Genomic DNA, 21,177 nt, shown 5'->3' with positions numbered 1-21,177 from the left:
TTTTCAGGCTCTTCATGTTTTTGAACACCGATTCGTGCTCCTCCTATTTTTCAGACCGTTTCATGCTCCTCAGATTTTTGACACCTTTTGAATCTCTTCATATTTTTCACACCTTTTCATGCTCTTCATGTTTTTCAACACGGTTACATCCTCCTCCTATTTTCAGAGCGTTTCATGCTCCTCATACTTTTGACATCTTTTGAAGCTTTTCATATATTTCACACTTTTTCAGGCTTTTCATGTTTTTGAACACCGATTCGTGCTCCTCCTATATTTCAGACCGTTTCATGCTCCTCATATTTTCCACACCTTTTGAAGCTCTTCATATTTTTCACAGGTTTTCAGTCTCTTCATGTTTTTGAACACCATTTCATGCTCCTCCTATTTTTCAGACCGTTTCATGCTCTCATATTTTTGACACCATTTGAAACTCTTCATATTTTTCATACATTTTCATGCTCTTCATGTTTTTGAACCCTTTTCAAGCTCCTCATATTTTTGACACCTTTTTAAGCTGTTCATATTTTTCACACCTTTTCAGGCTCTTCATGTTTTTGAACACCATTTCATCCTCCTCATATTTTTGACACCTTTGAAGCTCTTCATATTGTTCACAACTTTTCAGACTCTTCATGTTTTTCAACTCCGCTTCATGCTCCTCCTATTTTTCAGACCGTTTCATGCTCCTCATATTTTTGACACCTTTTGAAGCTCTTCATATTTTTCACACCTTTTCAGGCTCTTCATGTTTTTCAAAACCGCTTCATGCTCCTCCTATTTTTCAGACCGTTTCATACTCCTCATATTTTTGAAACCTTTGAAGCTCTTCATATTGTTCACACCTTTTCAGGCTCTCATGTTTTTGAACAGCTATTCATGCTCCTCCTATTTTTCAGACGGTTTCATGCTCCTCATATTTTTGACACCTTTTGAAGCTCTTCATATATTTCACACCTTTCAGGCTCTTCATGTTTTTAAACACCGCTTCATGCTCCTTCTAATTTTCAGACCCTTTCCTGCTCCTCATATATTTGACACCTTTTGAAGCTCTTCATATTTTTCACACATTTTCATGCTCTTCATGTTTTTGAACACCTTTTCAAGCTCCTCATATTTTTGACACGCTTTGAAGCTGTTCATATTTTTCACACCTTTTTATGCTCTTCATGTTTTTCAACACCGTTTCATGCTCCTTCTATTTTCAGACTGTTTCATGCTCCTCATATTTTTGACACCTTTTGAAGCTCTTCATATATTTCACACCTTTTCATGTTCTTCATGTTTTTGAACAAAGCTTCATGCTCCTCCTAATTTTCACACCTTTTGAAGCTCTTCATATATTTCACACCTTTTCAAGCTGTTCATGTTTTTGAACACCTTTTCATGCTCCTCCTATGTTTCAGGCCGTTTCATGCTCCTCATACTTTTGACACCTTTTGAAGCTCTTCATATTTTTCACACCTTTTCCGGCTCTTCATGTTTTTCAAAACCGCTTCATGCTGCTCCTATTTTTCAAATCGTTTCATGCACCTCATATTTTGACAACTTTTGAAGCACTTCACATTTTTCACACCTTTTGAAGCTCTTCATATTGTTCCCACCTTTTCAGGCTCTTCATGTTTTTCAACACCGCTTCATGCTCCTCCTATTTTTCAGACCGTTTCATGCTCCTCATATTTTTGACACCTTTTGAAGCTCTTCGTATATTTCACTCATTTCAGGCTCTTCATGTTTTTCAACACCATTTCATGCTCCTCCTATTTTTCAGACCGTTTCATGCTCCTCATATTTTTGACACCTTTTGAAGCTCTTCATATTTTTCAAACCTTTTCAGGCTCTTCATGTTTTTCAACACCTCTTCATTCTCCTCCTATTTTTCAGGCCGTTTCAAGCTCCTCATATTTTTGAAACCTTTTGAACCTCTTTTTATATTTCACACATTTTCAGGCTCTTCATATTTTTCAACACTGTTTCTTGCTCCTCCTATTTTTCAGACCGTTTCATGCTCCTCATATTTTTGACACCTTTTGAAGCTCTTCATATTTTTCACACCTTTTCTTGCCCTTCACGTTTTTCAACACCCTTTCATCCTCCTCCTATTTTCAGACCGTTTCATGCTCCTCATACTTTTGACACCTTTTGAAGCTCTTCATATATTTCACACCTTATCAGGCTTTTCATGTTTTTGAACACCGCTTTTTGCGCCTCCTATTTTTCACACATTTTGAAGCTCTTAGTATATTTCATACCTTTTCAAGCTCTTCATGTTTTTGAACACCACTTCATGCTCCTCATATTTTTCACACCTTTTGAAGCTCTTCATATTTTTCACACATTTTCAGGCGCTTCATGTTTTTGAACACCTTTTCATGCTCCTCCTATTTTTCAGACCGTTTCATGCTCCTCATATTTTTGACACGTTTTGACGCTCTTCATATTTTTCACACCTTTTCAGGCTCTTCATGTTTTTCAACACCGCTTCAATCTTCTCCTATTTTTCAGATCGTTTCATGCTCCTCATATTTTTGACACGTTCTGAACCTATACATACATTTCACACCTTTTCAGGCTCTTCATGTTTTTCAACACAGTTTCATTCTCCTCCTATTTTTCAGACCGTTTCATGCTCCTCATATTTTTCACACCTTTTGAAGCTCTTCATATTTTTCACACCTTTTGAAGCTCTTAATAATTTTCACATTTTTTCAGTCTCTTCATGTTTTTGAACACCATTTCATGCTCCTCCTATTTTTCAGACAGTTTCATGCTCCTCATATTTTTGACACCATTTGAAATTCTTCATATTTTTCACACATTTTCATGCTCTTCATGTTTTTGAACACCTTTTCAAGCTCCTCATATTTTTGACACCTCTTGAAGCTCTTCATATTTTTCACACCTTTTCAGGCTCTTCATGTTTTTGAACACCGATTCGTGCTCCTCCTATTTTTCAGACCGTTTCATGCTCCTCAGATTTTTGACACCTTTTGAATCTCTTCATATTTTTCACACCTTTTCATGCTCTTCATGTTTTTCAACACGGTTACATCCTCCTCCTATTTTCAGAGCGTTTCATGCTCCTCATACTTTTGACATCTTTTGAAGCTTTTCATATATTTCACACTTTTTCAGGCTTTTCATGTTTTTGAACACCGATTCGTGCTCCTCCTATATTTCAGACCGTTTCATGCTCCTCATATTTTCCACACCTTTTGAAGCTCTTCATATTTTTCACAGGTTTTCAGTCTCTTCATGTTTTTGAACACCATTTCATGCTCCTCCTATTTTTCAGACCGTTTCATGCTCTCATATTTTTGACACCATTTGAAACTCTTCATATTTTTCATACATTTTCATGCTCTTCATGTTTTTGAACCCTTTTCAAGCTCCTCATATTTTTGACACCTTTTTAAGCTGTTCATATTTTTCACACCTTTTCAGGCTCTTCATGTTTTTGAACACCATTTCATCCTCCTCATATTTTTGACACCTTTGAAGCTCTTCATATTGTTCACAACTTTTCAGACTCTTCATGTTTTTCAACTCCGCTTCATGCTCCTCCTATTTTTCAGACCGTTTCATGCTCCTCATATTTTTGACACCTTTTGAAGCTCTTCATATTTTTCACACCTTTTCAGGCTCTTCATGTTTTTCAAAACCGCTTCATGCTCCTCCTATTTTTCAGACCGTTTCATACTCCTCATATTTTTGAAACCTTTGAAGCTCTTCATATTGTTCACACCTTTCAGGCTCTCATGTTTTTGAACAGCTATTCATGCTCCTCCTATTTTTCAGACGGTTTCATGCTCCTCATATTTTTGACACCTTTTGAAGCTCTTCATATATTTCACACCTTTCAGGCTCTTCATGTTTTTAAACACCGCTTCATGCTCCTTCTAATTTTCAGACCCTTTCCTGCTCCTCATATTTTTGACACCTTTTGAAGCTCTTCATATTTTTCACAACTTTTCAGGCTCTTCATGTTTTTCAACACGGCTTCATGCTCCTCTAATTTTTGACAACTTTTGAAGCTCTTCATATATTTCACACCTTTCAGGCTCTTCATTTTTTTCAACACCGCTTCATGCTCCTCCTAATTTTCAGACCGTTTCATGCTCCTCATATTTTTCACACCTTTTCATGCTCTTCATGTTTTTCAACACCGCTTCATGCTCCTCTTATTTTTCATACCGTTTCATGCTCCTCATATTTTTGACACCTTTTGAAGCTCTTCATATATTTCACACAATTTCAGGCGCTTCATGTTTTTCAACACCACTTCTTGCTCCTCCTTTTTTCAGACAGTTTCATGCTCCTCATATATTTGACAACTTTTGAAGCTCTTCATATTTTTCACACCTTTTCAGGCTCTTCATGATTTTCAACACTGCTTCATGCTCCTTCTATTTTTCAGACCTTTTCATGCTCCTCATATTTTTGACAATTTTTGCAGCTCTTCATATTTTTCACACATTTTCAGGCTCTTCATCTTTTTCAACAGCGCTTCTTGCTCCTCTTATTTTTCAGACCGTTTCATGCTCCTCATATTTTTGACACCTTTTGAAGCTCTTCATATTTTTCACCCCTTTTCAGGCTCTTCATGTTTTTCAACACCGCTTCATGCTCCTCCTATTTTTGACACCTTTTGAAGCTCTTCATATATTTCACACGTTTTCAGGCTCTTCATGATTTTCACCACTGTTTCATGCTCCTCCTATATTTCAGACCGTTTCATGCTCCTCAAATTTTTGACACCTTTTGAAGCTCTTCATATATTTCACACGTTTTCAGACTCTTCATATTTTTCACACCTTTTCAGGCTCTTCATGTTTTTCAACTCCGCTTCATGCTCCTCTTATTTTTCAGACCGTTACTTGCTCCTCATATTTTTCACACATTTTCAGGCTCTTCATGTTTTTCAACACCGATTCATGCTCCTCCTATTTTTCAGACCGTTTCATGCTCCTCATTTTATTGACATCTTTTGAAGCTCTTCATTTATTTCACAGATTTCAGTCGCTTCATCTTTTTCAACACCACCTCTTGCTCCTCCTTTTTTTCAGACCCTTTCCTGCTCCTCTTATTTTTGACTCATTTTGACGCTCTTCATATTTTTCACACCTTTTCAGGCTCTTCATGTTTTCAACACCGTTTCATGCTCCTCCTATTTTTCAGAAGGTTTCATGGTCCTCATATTTTTAACACGTTTTGAAGCCCTTCATATTTTTCACACCTTTTCAGGCTGTCATGTTTTTGAACACCATTTCATGCTCCTCCTATTTTTCAGACCGTTTCATGCTCCTCATATTTTTGACACCTTTTGTAGCTCTTCATATTTTTCATACATTTTCAGGCTCTTCATGTTTTCAACACCGCTTCATGCTCCTCCTATTTTTCAGACGGTTTCATGCTCCTCATATTTTTGACACCTTTTGAAGCTCTTAATATATTTCACATCTTTCAGGCTCTTCATGTTTTTCAACACCGCTTCATGCTCCTCCTAATTTTCAGACCGTTTCATGCTCCTCAAATTTTTCACACCTTTTGAAGCACTTCATATTTTTTACAACTTTTGAGGCTCTTTATGTTTTTCAAAACCACTTCATGCTCCTCTTATTTTTCAGAGCGTTTCATTCTCCTCATATTTTGACAACTTTTGAAGCTCTTCATATATTTCACACATTTTCAGTCGCTTGATGTTTTTCAACACCCCTTCTTGCTCCTCCTTTTTTTCAGACCGTTTCCTTTTCCTCATATTTTTCACACCTTTTCAGGTTCTTCATGTGTTTAAACACCGCTTCATGCTCCTCCTATTTTTGAGACCTTTTCATTCTCCTCATATTTTTGACACCTTTTGAAACTCTTCATGATTTTCACACCTTTTCAGGCTCTTCATCTTTGCAACACCGCTCCATGCTCCTCCTATTTTTCAGACCGTTTCATGCTCCTCATATTTTTGAAACCTTTTGAAGCTCTTCATATATTTCACACATTTTCCGGTGCTTCATGTTTTTCAACACCACTTCATGGTCCACCTATTTTTCAGCCCGTTTCCTGCTCCACATAATTTTCACACCTTTTAAGCTCTTCATTTTTTTCACAACTTGTCAGGCTCTTCATGTTTTTCAACACCACTTCACGCTCCTACAATTTTTTCAGATCGTTTATTGCTCCTCATAATTTTGACACGTTTTAAAGCTCTTCATATTTTTCACACCTTTTCAGGCTCTTCTTGTTTTTGAACACCGTTTCATGCTCCTCCTATTTTTCAGACCGTTTCATGCTCCTCATATTTTTCACACCTTTTCAGGCTCTTCATGTTTTTCAACACCGCCTCATGCTCCACCTATTTTTCAGACCGTTTCTTGCTCCTAATATTTTTCACACCTTTTCAGGCTTCATGTTTTTCAACACCATTTCATTCTCCTCCAATTTTTCAGACCGTTTCATGCACCTCATATATTGGACACCTTTTGAAGCTCTTCATGTTTTTCACACCTTTTCAGGCTCTTCATGTTTTTCAACACCGCTTCATGCTCCTCCTATTTTTCAGACCGTATCATGCTCCTCAAATTTTAACACCTTTGAAGCTCTTCATGTATTTCACACTTTTTCAGGCTCTTCATGTTTTTCATCACCGCTTCATGCTCCACCTATTTTTCAGACCGTTTCATGCTCCTCATATTTTTGACACCTTTTGAAGCTCTTCATTTATTTCACTCTTTTCAGGCTCTTCATGTTTTTCAACACCGTTTCATGCTCCTCATATTTTTGACACTTTTTGAGTCTCTTCAAATTTTTCACACCTTTTCAGGCTCTTCAAGTTTTTCAACACCGCTTCGTGCTCCTCCTATTTTTCAGACCGTTATATACTCCTCATATTTTTGACAACTTTTGAAGCTCTTCATGTTTTTCACACCTTTTCAGGCTCTTCTTGTTTTTCAACACCGCTTCATGCTCCTCCTATTTTTGAGACCGTTTCATGCTCTTCATATTTTTGACAACTTTTGAAGCTCTTCATATATTTCACACCTTTTCAGGCTCTTCATATTTTTAAACAACATTTCATGCTTTTCCTATTTTTCAGACCGTTACATGCTTCTCATATTTTTGACAACTTTTTAAGCTCTTCATATTTTCCACAGCTTTTCATGCGCTTCATCTTTTTCAAAACAGTTTCTTTCTCATTCTATTTTTCAGACTGTTTCATTCTCCTCATATTTTTGACACCTTTTGAAGCTCTTGATATTTTTAACACATTTTCTGGCCCCTCATGTTTTTCAACTCAGCTTCATGCTCCTGCTATTTTTCATGCCGTTTCATGCTCCTCATATTTTTCACACCTTTTGAAGCTCTTCATATACTTCACACATTTACAGGCGCTTCATGTTTTTCATCACCACTTCATGCTCCTAACATATTTGACACCTTTTGAAGCTATTAATATATTTCACACCTTTTCAGACTCTTCATGTTTTTCAAACCTTTTCAGGCTCTTCATGTTTTTCAACACTGCTTCTTGCTCCTCCTATTTTTCAGACCGTATCATGCTCCTCATATTTTTCAAACCTTTTGAAGCTCTTCATATATTTGACACCTTTTCAGACTCTTCATGTTTTTCACACATTTTCAGGCTCTTCATGTTTTTCAACACCGCTTCATGCTCCACCTATTTTTCAGACCGTATCATGCTCCTCATATTTTTCCCACCTTTTCAGGCGCTTCATATTTTTGAACACCGCTTCATGCTCCTCCTATTTTTCTGGCCGTTTCATGCTCCTCATATTTTTGACACCTTTTGAAGCTCTTCTTGTTTTTCACATCTTTTCAGGCTTTTCAAGTTTTTCAACACCGCTTCATGCGCCTCCTATTTTTCAGACTGTTTCAGGCTCCTAATATTGTTAACACCTTTTCAGGCTCTTCAAGTTTTTCAACACCACTTCATGCTCCACCTATTTTTCAGACCGTTTCATGCTCCTAATATTTTTAACACCTTTTCAGGCTCTTCATATTTTTCAACACCGCTTCATGCTCCTCCTATCTTTCAGACCGTATCATGCTCCTCAAATTTTAACACCTTTTGAAGCTCTTCATATATTTCACACTTTTTCAGTCTCATCATGTTTTTCAGCACCGCTTCATGCTCCACCTATTTTTCAGACCGTTTCATGCTCCTAATATTTTTAACACCTTTTCAGGCTCTTCAAGTTTTTCAACACCGCTTCATGACCCACCTATTTTTCAGATGGTTTCATGCTCCTCATATTTTTGACACCTTTTGAAGCTCTTCATATATTTCACTCTTTTCAGGCTCTTCATATTTTTCACACCTTTTCAGGCTCTTCAAGTTTTTCAACACCGCTTCGTGCTCCTCCTATTTTTCAGACCGTTATATACTCCTCATATTTTTGACAACTTTTGAAGCTCTTCATGTTTTTCACACCTTTTCAGGCTCTTCTTGTTTTTCAACACCGCTTCATGCTCCTCCTATTTTTGAGACCGTTTCATGCTCTTCATATTTTTGACAACTTTTGAAGCTCTTCATATATTTCACACCTTTTCAGGCTCTTCATATTTTTAAACAACATTTCATGCTTTTCCTATTTTTCAGACCGTTACATGCTTCTCATATTTTTGACAACTTTTTAAGCTCTTCATATTTTCCACAGCTTTTCATGCGCTTCATCTTTTTCAAAACAGTTTCTTTCTCATTCTATTTTTCAGACTGTTTCATTCTCCTCATATTTTTGACACCTTTTGAAGCTCTTGATATTTTTCACACATTTTCTGGCCCCTCATGTTTTTCAACTCAGCTTCATGCTCCTGCTATTTTTCATGCCGTTTCATGCTCCTCATATTTTTCACACCTTTTGAAGCTCTTCATATACTTCACACATTTACAGGCGCTTCATGTTTTTCATCACCACTTCATGCTCCTAACATATTTGACACCTTTTGAAGCTATTAATATATTTCACACCTTTTCAGACTCTTCATGTTTTTCAAACCTTTTCAGGCTCTTCATGTTTTTCAACACTGCTTCTTGCTCCTCCTATTTTTCAGACCGTATCATGCTCCTCATATTTTTCAAACCTTTTGAAGCTCTTCATATATTTGACACCTTTTCAGACTCTTCATGTTTTTCACACATTTTCAGGCTCTTCATGTTTTTCAACACCGCTTCATGCTCCACCTATTTTTCAGACCGTATCATGCTCCTCATATTTTTCCCACCTTTTCAGGCGCTTCATATTTTTGAACACCGCTTCATGCTCCTCCTATTTTTCTGGCCGTTTCATGCTCCTCATATTTTTGACACCTTTTGAAGCTCTTCTTGTTTTTCACATCTTTTCAGGCTTTTCAAGTTTTTCAACACCGCTTCATGCGCCTCCTATTTTTCAGACTGTTTCAGGCTCCTAATATTGTTAACACCTTTTCAGGCTCTTCAAGTTTTTCAACACCACTTCATGCTCCACCTATTTTTCAGACCGTTTCATGCTCCTAATATTTTTAACACCTTTTCAGGCTCTTCATATTTTTCAACACCGCTTCATGCTCCTCCTATCTTTCAGACCGTATCATGCTCCTCAAATTTTAACACCTTTTGAAGCTCTTCATATATTTCACACTTTTTCAGTCTCATCATGTTTTTCAGCACCGCTTCATGCTCCACCTATTTTTCAGACCGTTTCATGCTCCTAATATTTTTAACACCTTTTCAGGCTCTTCAAGTTTTTCAACACCGCTTCATGACCCACCTATTTTTCAGATGGTTTCATGCTCCTCATATTTTTGACACCTTTTGAAGCTCTTCATATATTTCACTCTTTTCAGGCTCTTCATATTTTTCACACCTTTTCAGGCTCTTCAAGTATTTCAACACCGCTTCATGTTCCCTCTATTTTTCATACCGTTTCATGCTCCTCATATTTTTGACACTTTTTGAAGTTCTTCATGTTTTTCACACTTTTTCAGAGAATTAATGTCTTTCAAGACCGATTCATGGTCCTCCAGTTTTTCAGACTGTTTCATGCTCCTCATATTTTTGACATCTTTTGAAGCTCTTCATATTTTTGACACCATGTCAGGGTATTCATGTCTTTCAAGACCGCTTCATGCTCCTCCAAATTTTCAGACCGTTTCATGCTCCTCATATTTTTGACACCTTTTGAAGCTCTTCATATATTTCACAACCTTTCAGGCTCTTCATGCTTTTCAACAGCGCTTCATGCTCCTCCTATTTTTCAGAACGTTCCATACTCCTAACATTTTTGACACCTTTTGAAGCTCTTCATATATTTCACACCTTTTCAGGCTCTTCATGTTTTTCAACACCGCTTCATGCTCCACCTCTTTTTCAAACCGTTTCATGCTCCTCATATTTTTGACACCTTTTCAGGCTCTTCAAGTTTTTCAACACCGCTTCATGACCCACCTATTTTTCAGATCGTTTCATGCTCCTCATATTTTTGACACCTTTTGAAGTTCTTCATATATTTCACTCTTTTCAGGCTCTTCATATTTTTCACACCTTTTCAGGCTCTTCAAATATTTCAACACCGCTTCATGTTCCCTCTATTTTTCAGACCGTTTCATGCTCCTCATATTTTTGACAAATTTTGAAACTCTTCATATGTTTCACACCTTTTCAGGCTCTTCATGTTTTTGAACACCTCTTCATGCTCCTCCTATTTTTCAGACCGTTTCATGCTCCTCATATTTTTGACACTTTTTGAAGCTCTTCATATTTCACACCTTTTCAGAGTCTTCATGTTTTTCAACACCGCTTCATGCTGCTCCTATTTTTCAGACCGTATCATGCTCCTCAAATTTTAACACCTTTGAAGCTCTTCATGTATTTCACACTTTTTCAGGCTCTTCATGTTTTTCATCACCCTTCATGCTCTACCTATTTTTCAGACCGTTTCATGCTCCTCATATTTTTGACACCTTTTGAAGCTCTTCATTTATTTCACTCTTTTCAGGCTCTTCATGTTTTTCAACACCGTTTCATGCTCCTCATATTTTTGACACTTTTATAGCTCTTCATATTTTTCACACCTTTTCAGGCTCTTCATGTGAACACCGCTTCATGCTCCACGTATTTTTCAGACCGTATCATGCTCCTCATATTTTTCCCACCTTTTCAGGTGCTTCATATTTCTGAACACCGCTTCATGCTCCTCCAAATTTTCAGACCGTTTCATGCTCCTCATATTTTTGATACATTTTGAAGCTCTAAATATATTTCACAACTTTTCAGGCTCTTCATGCTTTTCAACAGCGCTTCATGCTCCTCCTATTTTTCAGAACGTTCCATACTCCTAACTTTTTTGACACCTTTTGAAGCTCTTCATATATTTCACACCTTTTCAGGCTCTTCATGTTTTTCAACACCGCTTCATGCTCCTCCAATTTTTCAGACCGTTTCATGCTCCTCATATTTTTGATACATTTTGAAGCTCTTCATATATTTCACACCTTTTCAGGCTCTTCATGTTTTTCAACACCACTTCATGCTCCTAACATTTTTGACACCTTTTGAAGCTCTTCATATATTTCACACCTTTTCAGACTCTTCATGTTTTTCAAACCTTTTCAGGCTCTTCATGTTTTTCAACACTGCTTCTTGCTCCTCCTATTTTTCAAACCGTATCATTCTCCTCAAATTTTAACACCTTTGAAGCTCTTCATGTATTTCACACTTTTTCAGGCTCTTCATGTTTTTCATCACCGCTTCATGCTCCACCTATTTTTCAGACGGTTTCATGCTCTTCATATTTTTGACACCTTTTGAAGCTCTTCATTTATTTCACTCTTTTCAGGCTCTTCATGTTTTTCAACACCGTTTCATGCTCCTCATATTTTTGACACTTTTTTAAGCTCTTCATATTTTTCACACCTTTTCAGGCTCTTCATGTGAACACCGCTTCATGCTCCAACTATTTTTCAGAACGTATCATGCTCCTCATATTTTTCCCACCTTTTCAGGCGCTTCATATTTCTGAACACCGCTTCATGCTCCTCCTATTTTTCTGGCCGTTTTATGCTCCTCATATTTTTGACACCTTTTGAAGCTCTTCATGTTTTTCACACCTTTTCAGGCTGTTCATGTTTTTCAACACCGCTTCATGCTCCTCCTTGTTTTCTGCCCGTATCATTCTCCTCATATTTTTCACATCTTTTGAAGCTCTTCATATATTACACAACTTTTCAGGCTCTTCATGTTTTTCAACCCCGCTTCATGCTCCTCCTATTTTTCAGACCGTTTCATGTTCCTCATATTTTTGACACCTTGTGAAGCTCTTCATATATTTCACTCTTTTCAGGCTCTTCATGTTTTTCAACACCGTTTCATGCTCCTCCTATTTTTCAGACCGTTTCATGCTCCTCATATTTTTGACACTTTTGAAGCTCTTCATGTTTTTCACACCTTTTCAGGCTTTTCAAGTTTTTCAACACCGCTTTATGCACCTCCTATTTTTCAGACCGTTTCAGGCTCCTAATATTGTTAACACCTTTTCAGGATCTTCAAGTTTTTCAACACCACTTCATGCTCCACCTATTTTTCAAACCGTTTCATGCTCCTAATATTTTTAACACCTTTTCAGGCTCTTCATGTTTTTCAACACCGCTTCATGCTCCTCCTATCTTTCAGACCGTATCATGCTCCTCAAATTTTAACACCTTTTGAAGCTCTTCATATATTTCACACATTTTCAGTCTCGTCATGTTTTTCAGCACCGCTTCATGCTCCAGCTATTTTTCAGACCGTTTCATGCTCCTAATATTTTTAACACCTTTTCAGGATCTTCAAGTTTTTCAACACCGCTTCATGACCCACCTATTTTTCAGATCTTTTCATGCTCCTCATATTTTTGACACCTTTTGAAGCTCTTCATATATTTCACTCTTTTCAGGCTCTTCATATTTTTCACACCTTTTCAGGCTCTTCAAGTATTTCAACACCGCTTCATGTTCCCTCTATTTTTCAGACCGTTTCATGCTCCTCATATTTTTGACAAATTTTGAAACTCTTCATATTTTTCACACCTTTTCAGGCTCTTCATGTTTTTGAACACCTCTTCATGCTCCTCCTATTTTTCAGACCGTTTCATGCTCCTCATATTTTTGACACTTTTTGAAGCTCTTCATATTTTTCACACCTTTTCAGAGTCTTCATGTTTTTCAACACCGCTTCATGCTGCTCCTATTTTTCAGACCGTATCATGCTCCTCAAATTTTAACACCTTTGAAGCTCTTCATGTATTTCACACTTTTTCAGGCTCTTCATGTTTTTCATCACGCTTCATGCTCCACCTATTTTTCAGACCGTTTCATGCTCCTCATATTTTTGACACCTTTTGAAGCTCTTCATTTATTTCACTCTTTTCAGGCTCTTCATGTTTTTCAACACCGTTTCATGCTCCTAATATTTTAAACACCTTTTCAGGCTCTTCAAGTTTTTCAACACCGCTTCATTACCCACCTATTTTTCAGATCGTTTCATGCTCCTCATATTTTTGACACCTTTTGAAGCTCTTCATATTTTTCACACCTTTTCATGCTCTTCATGTTTTTGAACACGTCTTCATGCTCCTCCTATTTTTCAGACCGTTTCATGCTCCTCATGTTTTTGACACCTTTTGAAGTTCTTCATGTTTTTCAACACCATTTCATGCTCCTCCTATTTTTCACATCGTTTCATGCTCCTCTTAATTTTCAGACCATTTGATCCTCCTCTTATTTTTCAGACCGTTTCATGCTCCTCATATTTTTGACACCTTTTGAAGCTCTTCATATTTTTCACACCTTTTCAGGCTCTTCATGTTTTTCAACACCATTTCATGCTCCTCATATTTTTGATAGCTTTTTAAGCTCTTCATATTTTTCACACCTTCTCAGGCTTTTCATGTTTCTGAACACCGTTTCATGCTAATCCTATTTTTCAGACAGTTTCACGCTCCTCATATTTTTGAAACCTTTTGAAGCTCTTCATATTTTTAACACCTTTTCAGGCTCTTCAAGTAATTCAACAACGTTTCATGGTCCTCCTATTTTTCAGACCCATTCATGCTCCTGATATTTTTGACACCTTTTGAAGCTCTTCATATTTTTCACACCCTTTGAGGTTCTTCATGTTTGACAACACCGTTTCATGCCAATCCTATTTTTCAGACGGTTTCACGCTCCTCATATTTTTGACACCGTTTGAAGCTCTTCATATTTTTATCACCTTTTCAGGCTCTTAAAGTTTTTCAACAACGTTTCATGCTCCTCCTGTTTTTCAGACGTTTACATCCTCCTCATTTTCTTGAAACTTTTTGAAGCTTTTCATATTTTTCACATCTTTTCATGCTCTTCATGTTTTTCAACACGGTTTCATGCTCCTCCTGTTTTTCAGACCGTTTCATGCTCCTCGTATTTTTGACACTTTTTGAAGCTCTTCATATTTTTCAACACCGTTTCATGCTTGTCCTATTTTTCAGACCGTTTCATGGTCCTCATTATTTCAGACCGTTTCATGCTTCTCATATTTTTGACACCTTTTGCAGCTCTTCATATTTTTCACACCTTTTCAGGTTCTTCATGTTTTTCAACATCGTTTCATGCTCCTCCTATTTTTCAGACCTTTTCATGCTCCTCATATTTTTGACACCTTTGAAGCTCTTCATGATTTTCCAACCTTTTCAGGTTCTTCATGTTTTTCAACACCGTCTCATGCTCCTCCTATTTTTCAGACCGTTTCATGCTCCTCATATTTTTGACACCTCTTGAATCTCTTCATATTTTTCACACCTTTTCATGCTCTTCATGTTTTCATACAACGTTTCATGCTCCTCCCATTTTTCAGACCATTTCGTGCTCCTCATATTTTTCAGACCGTCTCATGCTCCTCTTATTTATGACAGCTCTTGAAGCTCTTCATATTTTTCACACTTTTTGAAGCTCTTCATGTTTTTCAACACCGTTTCATGCTCCTCCAATGTTTATGACCCTTTCATGCTCCTCATATTTTTAACATCTTTTGAAGCTCTTCATATTTTTCATACCTTTTCAAGCAATTCATGTGTTCAACACAATTTTATGCTCCTCCTATTTTTCAGACCCTTTCATGATCCTCATATTATTGACACCTTCTGAAACTCTTCTTATTCTTCACAGCTTTTCAGGCTCTTCATGATTTTCAACACCGTTTCATGCTCCTCCTATTTTTCAGATGGTTTCAGGCTCCTCATATTTTTGACACCTTTTGAAGCTCTTCATGTTTTTCAACACCGTTTCATGCTCGTCCTATTTTTTAGACCGTTTCATGGTCCTCATATTTTTCTGACAGTTTCATGTTCCTCATATTTTTGACACCTTTGAAGCTCTTCATATTTTTCCAACGTTTTCAGGTTCTTCATGTTTTTACACCGTCTCATGCTTCTCCTATTTTTAAGACCGTTTCACGCTCCTCATATTTTTGAAACCTTTTGAAGCTCTTCATATTTTTCACACCTTTTCATTCTCTTCATGTTTTTCAACACCGTTTCATGCTCCTCCTCTTTTCCAGACCGTTTCTTGCTCCTCATATTTTTGACAGCTTTTGAAGCAGTTTATATTTTTCACACTTTTAATGCTCCTCATGTTTTTCAACACCGTTTCATGCTCCTCATATATTTGACACCTTTTGAAGCTCTTCATATTTTTCACCTTTTCAGGCTTTTCATGTTTTTGAACACCGTTTCATGCTCCTCATATTTTTTACACCTTTTGAACTCTTGATATATTTCACACATTTTCAGGCTCTTCATGTTTTTGAACACTGTTTAATGCTCCTCCTATTTTTCAGACAGTTGCATGCTCCTCATATTTTTGACACATTTTGAAGCTCTTCATATATTTCACACCTTTTCATGCTCTTCAGGTTTTTCACCACCGTTTCATGCTGTTCCAAATTTTCAGACAGTTTCATGCTCCTCTTTTTTTTTGACACCTTTTGAAGCTCTTCATATTTTTCACACCTTTTTATTCTCTTCAAGTTTTTCAACACCGTTTCATGCTCCTCCTATTTTTCAGAACGTTTCATGCTCCTCATATTTTTGACACCTTTTGAACTCTTGATATATTTCACACCTTTTCAGGCTCTTCATGTTTAAACACTGTTTAATGCTCCTCCTATTTTTCAGACAGTTGCATGCTCCTCATATTTTTGACACCTTTTGAAGCTCTTCATATTTTTCACACCTTTTCATGCTCTTCATGTTTTTCACCACCGTTTCATGCTGTTCCTATTTTTCAGACAGTTTCATGCTCCTCTTTTTTTTGACACCTTTTGAAGCTTTTCATATTTTTCACACCTTTTCATGCTGTTCATATTTTTCAACACGTTTTCATGCTCTTCGTGTTTTTCAGACCGTTTCATGCTCCTCATATTTTTGACACCTTTTGAAGCTCTTCATATTTTTCACACCTTTTCATTCTCTTCATGTTTTTCAACACCGTTTCATGCTCCTTCTATTTTTCAGACCGTTTCTTGCTCCTCATAATTTTGACAGCTTTTGAAGCTCTTTATATTTTTCTCACTTTAAATTGTTTTTATGTTTTTGAACACCGTTTCATGTTCCGCGTATATTTGACTCCTTTTGAAGCTCTTAATATTTTGCACACCTTTTCATGCTCTTCATGTATTTGAATACCACTTCATGCTCCTCCTATATTTCAGACCGTTTCATGCTCCTAATATTTTTGACACTTTTTGAAGCTATTCATATTTCTCACACATTTTTAGGCTCTTCATGTTTTTCAACATGGTTTCATGCTCCTCCTATTTTTCAGACCGTTTCATGCTCCTCCTATTTTTCAGAACGTTTCATGCTCCTCAAATTTTGGCACCTTTTGAAGCTCTTTATATTTTTAACTCTTATCATGCTCTTCATGTTTTTCAACACCGTTTCATGCTCCTCCTATTTTTCAGACCGTTTCATGCTCCTCATATTTTTGACACCTTGACAGCTCTTCATATATTTCCAGCCTTTTCAGGTTCTTCATGTTTTTCAACACCATCTCATGCTCCTACTATTTTTGAGACCGTTCCATGCTCCTCATATTTTTGACACCTTTTGAAACTCTTCATATTTTTCACACTTTTAATCCTCTTCATGTTTTTCAACAGCGTTACATGCTCCTCATATTTTTGACACCTTTTGCAGCTCTTCAAATTTTTCACACCTTTTCATGCTCTTCATGTATACATACAAAGTTTCATGCTCCTCCTATTTTCAGTCGCTTTCATGCTCCTCATATTTTTGATAACTTTTGAACCTCTTCATATTTTTCACACCTTTTCATGCTCTTCATGTTTTTCAACACCGTCTCATGCTCCTCCTTTTTTTGAAACCTTTTGAAGCTCTTCATATATTTCACACCTTTTCAGGATCTTCATGTTTTTCAACACCGTCTCATGCTCCTCCTATTTTTTTTACCCGTTTCATGCGACTAATAATTTTGAAACCTTTTGAAGCTCTTCATATTTTTCACACCTTTTCATGCTCTTTATGTTTTTCAACACCGTTTCATACTCCTCCTATATTTCAGACCGTTTCATGATCCTCATATTTTTGACGCCTTTTGAAGCTCTTTATATTTTTCACACCTTTTCTGGCTCTTCATGTTTTTTAACAGCGCTTCATGCTCCTCCTATTTTTCAGACCATATCATGCTCCTCATATTTTTCACACCTTTTGAAGTTCTTCACATTTTTCACACCTTTTTAGGCTCTTCATGTTTTTCAACAACGCTTCAAGCTCCTCCTATTTGTCTGACTGTTTCATGCTCCTCATATTTTTTACACATTTTGAAGCTCTTCATATTTTTCACACCTTTTCAGGCTCATCATGTTTTTGAACACCTTTTCATGCTCCTCATCTTTTTGAAACCTTTAGAAGCTCTTCATATTTTTCACACCTTTTCAGGCTCTTCATGTTTTTCAACACCGCTTCATGCTCCTCCTATTTTCAGACCGTTTCATGCTCCTCTCACTTTTGACACCTTTTGAAGCTCTTCATATTTTTCACACATTTTGAAGCTCTTTATATTTTTTACACTTTTTTAAGCTCTTCATATTTTTCAAAACTTTTCAGCCTCTTCATATTTTTGAACATCTTTTCAGGCTCTTCATTTTTTTCAACACCGCTTGATGCTCCTCCTATTTTTCAGACCATTTCATGCTCCTCATAATTTTGACACCTTTTGAAGCTTTTGATATTTTTCACACATTTTCAGGCTCTTCATGTTGTTCAACACCACTTCATGCTCCTCCTATTTTTCAGACTGTTTCATGCTCCTCATATTTTTGACACCTTTTGAAGCTCTTCATGTTTTTCACAACTTTTCAGGCTCTTCATGTTTTTGAACACCATTTCCTGCTCCTTAATTTTTGGAGATAGTTTCATGCTTCTCATATTTTTGACACCTTTTGAAGCTCTTCATATTTTTCACACCTTTTAAGGCTCTGCATGCTTTTCAATACTGCTTCATGCTACTCCTATTTTTCAGACCGTTTCATGCTCCTCATATTTTTGACACCGTTTGAAGCTCTTCATTTTTTTCACACCTTTTCAGGCTCCTCAGGTTTTTCAAAACCGCTTCATGCTCCTCCTATTTTTCAGACCGTTTCATGCTCCTCATATTTTTCACACCTTTTATGGCTCTTCGTATTTTTCACAGCTTTTCAGGCTCTTCGTGTTTTTCAACACTGCTTCATGCTCCTCCTATTTTTCAGACCATTTCATGCTACTCATAATTTTCACACCTTTTGAAGCTCTTCATATTTTTCACACATTTTCAGGCTCTTCTAGTTTTTCAACACCGCTTCATTCTCCTCCTATTTTTCAGACTGTTTCATGCTCCTCATATTTTTGACACCGTTTGAAGCTCTTCATATTTTTCACACGTTTTCAGGCTCTTCATGTTTTTCAACACCGCTTCTTGCTCCTCCTATTTTTCAGACAGTTTCATGCTCCTCATATTTTTCAGACTTTCTGAAGCTCTTCAGATTTTTCACACCTTTTCAGGCTCTTCATGTTTTTGAACACCGTTTGATACTCCTCATAATTTTCAGGCCGTTTCATGCTCCTCATATTTTTGGCACCTTTTGAAGCTCTTCACGTTTTTCAACACCGTTTCATGCTCCTCTTAATTTTCAGACCATTTGATCCTCCTCTTATTTTTCAGACCGTTTCATGCTCCTCATATTTTTGACACCTTTTGAAGCTCTTCATATTTTTCACACCTTTTCAGGCTCTTCATGTTTTTCAACACCATTTCATGCTCCTCATATTTTTGATAGATTTTTAAGCTCTTCATAATTTTCACACCTTCTCAGGCTTTTCAAGTTTCTGAACACCGTTTCATGCTAATCCTATTTTTCAGACCGTTTCACGCTCCTCATTTTTTTGAAACCTTTTGAAAGTCTTCATATTTTTAACACCTTTTCAGGCTCTTCAAGTAATTCAACAACGTTTCATGCTCCTCCTATTTTTCAGACCGTTTCATGCCCCTCATATATTTGACACCTTTTGAAGCTCTTCATATTTTTCACACCTTTTCTGGCTCTTCATGTTTTTCAACACCGATTCATGCTCCTCCTATTTTTCAGACCGTTTCATGTTCCTGATATTTTTGATACCTTTTGAAAGTCTTCATATTTTTCACACCTTTTCAGGCCCTTCATGTTTTTGAACAACGTTTCATGCTCCTCCTATTTTTCAGAACGTTTCATGCTCCTCATATTTTTCACACCCTTTGAAGCTCTTCATATATTTCACACCTTTTCAGGCTCTTCATGTTTTTCAACACGGCTTCATGCTCCTCTTATTTTTCAGACCGTTTCATGCTCCTCATATTTTTGACACCTTTTAAAGCTCTTCATATTTTTCACACCTTTTCAGGCTCTTAATGTTTTCCAACACCGCTTCATGCTCCTCCTATTTTTCAGACTGTTTCATGCTCCTCATATTTTTGACACCTTTTGAAAGTCTTCATATTTTTCACACCTTTTCAGGCTCTTCCATTTTTCAACACCACTTAATGCTCCTCCTATTTTTCAGACCGTTTCATGCTCCTCTCATTTTTGACACCTTTTAAAGCTCTTCATGTTTTTCACATCTTTTGAAGCTCTTCATATTTTTCAACATATTGAAGCTCTTCATATTTTACACACATTTTCAGGCTCTTCATGTTTTTGAACACCGCTTCATGATCCTCCTATTTTTCAGACAGTTTCATGCTCCTCATATTTTTGGCACCTTTTGAAGCGCTTCATATTTTTCACACCTGTTTAGGATCTTCATGTTTTTGAACACTGTTTCATGCTCCTCCTACATTTGACACATTTTGAAGATCTTCATATTTTTCACACCATTTCACGCTCTTCATGTTTTTCAACACCAATTCATGCTCCTCCAATTTGTCACACCATTTCAATCTCCTCATATTTTTGACACCTTTTGAAACTCTTCATATATTTCACTCTTTTCAGGCTCTTCATGTTTTTCAACACCGCTTCATGCTCCTCCTATATTTTAGAACTTTTCATGCTCCTCATATTTTTGATACCTTTTGAAGCTCTTCATATATTTCACACAGTTTCAGGCTCTTCATGTTTTTCAACACCGCTTCATGCTCCTCTTATTTTTCTGACCATTTCATGCTCCTCGTACTTTTGACACCTTTTGAAGCTCTTCATATTTTTCACCCCTTTTCAGGCTCTTCATGTTCTTTAACACCTTTTCATGCTCCTCTCATTTTTGACACCTTTTGAAGCTCTTCATGTTTTTCACATCTTTTGAAGCTCTTCACATTTTTCAACCTATTGAAGCTCCTCATTTTTTACACACCTTTTGAAGCTCTTCATATTTTTCACACGTTTTCAGGCTCTTGATGTTTTTTAACACCGTTTCATGCTCCTCCTATTTTTTAGACCGCTTCATGCTCCTCATATTTTTGAACACATTTTGAAGCTCTTCATATTTTTCACACCTTTTCAGGCTCTTAATATTTTTCAACACCGCTTCATGCTCCTCCTATTTTTTTGACCGTTTCATGCTCCTCATATTTTTGACACTTTTTCAAGCTCCTCATACTTTTCACACCTTTTCAGGGTCTTCATGTTTTTCAACACCGTTTCATGTT

This window comes from Dama dama, chromosome 4 (assembly GCF_033118175.1).
Source record: "Dama dama isolate Ldn47 chromosome 4, ASM3311817v1, whole genome shotgun sequence".
Lineage (NCBI taxonomy): Eukaryota > Metazoa > Chordata > Mammalia > Artiodactyla > Cervidae > Dama > Dama dama.
The sequence above is the reverse complement of the archived record's forward strand: the minus strand, read 5'-3'. Positions refer to the sequence as shown.